This window comes from Cervus elaphus, chromosome 14, assembly GCF_910594005.1.
Source record: "Cervus elaphus chromosome 14, mCerEla1.1, whole genome shotgun sequence".
Classification (NCBI taxonomy): domain Eukaryota; kingdom Metazoa; phylum Chordata; class Mammalia; order Artiodactyla; family Cervidae; genus Cervus; species Cervus elaphus.
The window spans coordinates 63,232,147-63,238,146 of NC_057828.1; positions in this window are offsets into that span (position 1 = coordinate 63,232,147).

Consider the following 6,000-nt stretch of genomic DNA (forward strand, 5'->3'; position numbering starts at 1 on the left):
ACAGAAACAGAACAGTCATATGGTTCCTGGAAAGAAAGGGTTTGGCAGGGCTCTAGCCTCGGGTGAATCCATAAAGAAAAAGTGCTCCGTGGTGCCAGGGCTAGGGTAGATGGCAAGAGGGCGTGCATGAATGTGTGTGTGTGACGGTACGAGGTCCTGAGGGGCTGGGCAGAGGGCACAGTAAAGGGAATACTGAGAGACCCCTTACGAACAAGGCTGCAGATTATTTCTGCTTCCTCTGCTCCTGTAATCCACTCACTTAGCCAACAAATGCACACTAAATATCTACTGCAAGCTCGGCACTGAGCAGAGTTTTGCATAGGTGAGCACAAGAGATGAACTTTCAAGGGATTGGAAAAGAGCTCCCAGTTCAAATGAGGAAGTCATTTTTCAAGAAATGATTTATCATATGTTTGTTGAGCTTCTATTCAGTGTAGGAGGGATGTCTGACAAGCCTCAAGGCTTCAGGTTGAAATATTGATATGTTATAGTTTAGTGAAGTAGCTTTTAGAGCCTATTTTATGGAGACGGTCAATGTTATACAGAAGTGGAGACGAAAATGGCTTTTAAAACTACCCCAAGATTGTGGTTAAAGTTTGAACCAACTGGAGAATAGGTCAAAGAGTTTGCTGGAAACCTTTCCAGGATTTTTTTTTTCTTTTTCTTCTTCTAAGGAGCAGGCAGAAGGGCAAACTCCCATCTTGGACTTTAGGCCCATTAGGCATTTGCTTTGTTGCCAGCACTAAGACTTGTCTGAAAGAGGCACCTCCACCGCCTTCATTTCAATGTCTCTACAAATATAAGCCTCCAGCATAGTCAGCCTCGTGACTTGCTTAACAGAAATATTCGCAACACTGTGGCTCTGGATTCAGCATTCCGGTTCATTCCCAGCAAAAGGCTGAAGCAAGCCTTCTGGGGACGTTTGAAAGGGTCTTAGGATCTCCCTTTTATGTGAAAACATCTTTTGGAGACCAAAGACTTGTGCCTGTGATCTCACAGCCTGCACAAACCAAGACTCTGACCGCAGGTGGGCATGGTCAGCTCTCAGCCATTGTTAAGCTGGACCGTGCAGCCTCCTGGTTCTCTGAGCTGGGATCTTTAGGCACTGCACAAGTTCCCGCCTTGGCTACTTCTAGCCATCGTTTCTCCACACATGAATTTTATCTGGGTCTGCTCACCATCATGCACTGCATATGACAGCAGGCTGCGTTAGGAGGAAAGGGCCAGGTGGTGAAGGGTGCTTCAGCTGCTACCTGACAGCCCTGAGTGTGCCCATCAGCCTTAGGTACAAAGTAGCAACAATGTCCATCCAGTTTGTCACAAAAGCCTTCAGAAAAGCATTTGTAGAAGCAAGGTCTGCACACAGAGCAAAACACATCTTGGATTTACTTCTGCCCCTAGGTTTCATTTTAAGCAACTCATTTATCCTCTTTGGACTTAAGTTTTCCTATTTGTGAAACAAAAGTATAAAACACATGACTTCTAGGCCTGTTTTAGCTTTAATTTTCTAGGTATGTAAAAGCCAAAGGAAAGCACACATCAGACAGCAGCCATTAAGATTCATACCCTGGGGACTTCTCTGGTGGCCCAGTGGTTAAGACTCCACATTACCAACGTAGGGGGCAGAGGTTCAATCCCTGTTTGGGGAACTAAGATCCCACACGTCATGCGATGTGGCCAAAGAAGTAATTTTTAAAAAATGAAATAAAAGCTAAAAAAAAGATTCACGCCCTGTAGCTAAACCAAGAGGACTAGCATTAAATAATTTAATTAATTTAATTTAAATAATTATTTAAAGCTGGTATAAAATGTATTTTTAAAACTAACAATTTAATTAATAATTAGCACAGGGCAGCATAACAGTTACTGGTCATCATGTACAGAAGAGCCTTGGACGCTGAGTCAAAAAAAATCTGTGTTATACAGGAATAGAAAAATCATGATTTTGGAGCTGAATTCAAATCCTGACTCCATTACTTGCTAGCTGTGTGACTGTGTGCAGGATATTTAATCTTTTGAAGTTTGTTCTGCATCAGAAAATAATAATAAACAACACATTACAGGAATGTAGTAAAAGATTTAGAGACATAGAGCTTAAGATTTATTAAGCTCTTGGCACACTGTAGGAACTCAGTAAAATTAGTGTATGTAATTAGCTTTCTTAAGACCTCTTAGAGAAGGGAAACATATTTTGAAACTTCCGTGATTTCATTTAATCCTGATGAGGTGGCTTCTGTTATCTGAATTTTAACCTAAATTAAGCTAAATTCACTTTCCCCAGATGTCAGATGAACACAACTATACTTTTATACTTAACCTAAAGAATTCTTATGACAATTAAAAGAATTTAATGTGAAAACAGTGTGGAGATTCCTTAAAAAACTGGAAATAGAACTGCCATATGACCCAGCAATACCACTTCTGGGCATACACACTGAGGAAACCAGATCTGAAAGAGACACATGCACCCCAATGTTCATCGCAGCACTGTTTATAATAGCCAGGACATGGAAGCAACCTAGATGCCCATCAGCAGATGAATGGATAAGGAAGCTGTGGTACATATACACCATGGAATTTTACTCAGCCGTCAAAAAGAATTCATTTGAACCAGTCCTAATGAGATGGATGAAACTGGAGCCCCTTATACAGAGTGAAGTAAGCCAGAAAGATAAAGAACATTACAGCATACTAACACATATATATGGAATTTAGAAAGATGGTAACGATAACCCTATATGCAAAACAGAAAAAGAGACACAGAAATACAGAACAGACTTTTGAACTCTGTGGGAGAAGGTGAGGGTGGGATGTTTCAAAAGAACAGCATGTATACTATCTATGGTGAAACAGATCACCAGCCCAGGTGGGATGCATGAGACAAGTGCTCCGGCCTGGTGCACTGGGAAGACCCAGAGGAATCGGGTGGAGAGGGAGATGGGAGGGGGGATCGGGATGGGGAATAAGTGTAAATCTATGGCTGATTCATATCAATGTATGACAAAACCCACTGAAATGTTGTGAAGTAATTAGCCTCCAACTAATAAAAAAATTAAAAAAAAAAAAAAAGAATTTAATGTGAAGGAACTTTGTAAATTGTTGGCTTTTATTTGCTTGTGAATATAAAAGCTATTGTTTTATTAAACATTTTTTATAATAATGTTCAATCACCCAACATGCATTTATCAAATCCTATAACTTGGCCATTTGTTCAGAACCTGGTCTGTATTTTCTGAGGCCTTATAACCAGGATTCACCAAAATAACACCCAGGAAACTAATGAGAATAGTTAGAAACAGCTGAGTTGCCACTGTACTAGAAAGTAGAAAATAGATCTGACTAAAAAGATAAGTAGATTTGAGGTGAAGAGATTGAGAGAAAGAAGACATGTTATATAAACGAAGTAGCAGAAACAGATGCCAAATAAAGTCTCTTTTGAAGCTTGTGCAGAGATTAGAATTCTTACCCTTGGAATTTACAGGAATATTAGGTATTCTGTCAGTTGTGCAGGAAATATTCACTGAGCCTCTATCATGTGCCAGGCGCTTTCCTAAGCACTGGGCATACAGCTGTGAACAAATTAAAAGGTGACTACCTGAGGAGCTTGTATTAATAAATTACACAGAGTGTTAGAAGGTGATGAGTGCCACAGAACAAGAGTAGACCAGGGTAAGGTGACGGATCATGAGTGACCAGGGTGAGGTAGTAGCTGGTGATATAAAATAGAGTGGTCAAGGACTACCCTGGTGGTCCAGTGGCTAAGAACCTGCCTTCCATTGTAGGGGACACAGGTTCGATCCCTGGTCTGGGAAGATCCCACGTGCGGCGGAGGAACTCTGCCCTTGCCACAGCTACAGAGCATAAGCACAGCAACGAAGACCTAATGAAGCCAAAAGATAAATCTATAAAAAACAGAGTGGTCAGAGTAGGTTTCACTGAGAAGGTAACACGAGAGCAAAGGCTTATACGAGATGAACGAGTAAATCAAGGACATACACAGGGAAAGAGCTTCTGGCAGAAGGAACAGCTGGAACAGTGGTCCTCAAAGTCTGGTCTGCACTCAGACCAACTGCACTAATATCTGGGAACTTATTAGGAAGGCAAATTTTCAGGCCCCGTCAGAAACTCTGGTGGGCCCAGCAACCCTCCTCCAGAAGAGTCCAATGTTCCCTAAAATGTGAGAGCCCCTGAAGTCGAATCAAGGTCCAGATGGTTTGTGCCAAGCGGTGCCAGCTGGTCCAAGGCCAGCATGGGAGGAGTGGAGTGAGCGAAAGGAGAAGAACAAGCAGAGGAGGTCTGGGGAGATAATGGCGTGAGGAGGCGGGCTGGGGAACGGGAGAGATCCTAGGAGGTCTGTGAGCTGTTGTAAGGGCTTTGGTTTTCACTCGGAGTGAAAGATGAAGATGTTGCAGGATTGTGACTAGCAGTGGCACAACCTGCTTTGAAAGTATTGCTGACGGCTATTAAGAACAGACAGCAGAGGGGCAGGAGTGGAAGGGTTTGTGGACACAGGACAGGAAGGGGAGGGTGGGATGTGTGGGGAGGTTATGATTGACATAAATACCGTGTATGAAATAGATAGCTGTGGGAATCTGCTGCATGGCACAGGGAGCTCAGCTTGGTGCTCTGTGATGACCAAGAAGGGTAGGGCAGAAGGGGGTGGGAGGGAGGTCCAAGAGGCATGGTATATATGTGTACATATAGCTGATTCACTTCACTGTATAGCAGAAGCTAACACACCATGGTAAATCAGTTATGTTCCTTTTTAAAAATGTAAGAATGGAAGGATTTTTTTTTTCCTCTTTTTTTCTTTGTAATTCAGGTAAGATATAGTACTGGCTTGGATCCAGACGATAGTAGTAAAGGTGAAGAGAAGAAGTGGAATCTGAATATGTTTTGAAGAGAGAGTTCAAGAGGATTTCCCACACAGAGTGGCTGTAGGAAATGAAAGGTATCAAAGATGTTTCTGGAAACAAACAAAAAAAGGGTTTCTGGCTTGAGGCATGGAAATGTTGAGTTGCTAAAGGTTGAGTTGGGGAAAGGTGCAGTGGAAGCAGGTTTGTGGAGAGAAGCAGGGAGGTGGGGTGGCACAGAGATTGGAAGTTTAGTTTGGGATGTGTTTGCAATGTCCATTCAGCCTCCAAATGAAGATGCTGAGTCTGCAGTTAGGTATATGATCCTGTACTGAACTGAGTCAAATTGTCACCCTTCTGAGTTAGGCGGAGAACCAGTTTCCACCAAGAGCAGTAAGAATTGGTCCTACTCATTTCAAATCAGGGGTGATATTAGAGTCCTCAGTTCTACTGCTGTTTCTTTACAATCCACATATCCAAAAGGGAGATTTCTTTTCTCAACCAGTCAAAAGTTCTCTGGCACCAGTCCAGGAGACTTCCACCACAGAAAGCAGCTCCTGTCTTTGAAGAAATGAGGGTAGTGTGGCCCCTAATTCTCCAGACTTTGGGGGAAAATCAATTAAATGCTTTTATGCGAGACTTTGCCCTTGTATCTGAAGCCCTACCTATGCGGTAATTTAAGGAATTTCTTCTCTTCATGGAAAAAAAAAAATATGGTAGCATTAGCTAGCCCTGCTCAGGGTACATGACAAGAAGCTCCAATCATAGACTAGAAGAAAGTGTATGTTACAGAGGAGCCAAACACCTCACTATAATTAACTGTTTTATCAGCTGCTTTGAAAACATATCATTGAGAATTTCCAAAAGAAAAAGACTTGGGCTTTCCAGCTGAGACTGTTTGGAACCTGGTCTCTGGGGTTTCCATAAACTAAACTATCATTAAACATTTCTACCACTGAAGGGGGTCATTAGGTGTGCAAGCCCATTTGATTTAAATTCCTATTTATTTTGGTTGCGGAGCTCTATATAGATTTGTTTCCCTAAGGTAGAAAATAAGATAATGACATTTATGGATCTTAAACATGTATTTTCTCAAAGGTTCAAATGGGTAGAGTAACTAAGGCTGCAATTAGTGGTAGAAATTTAT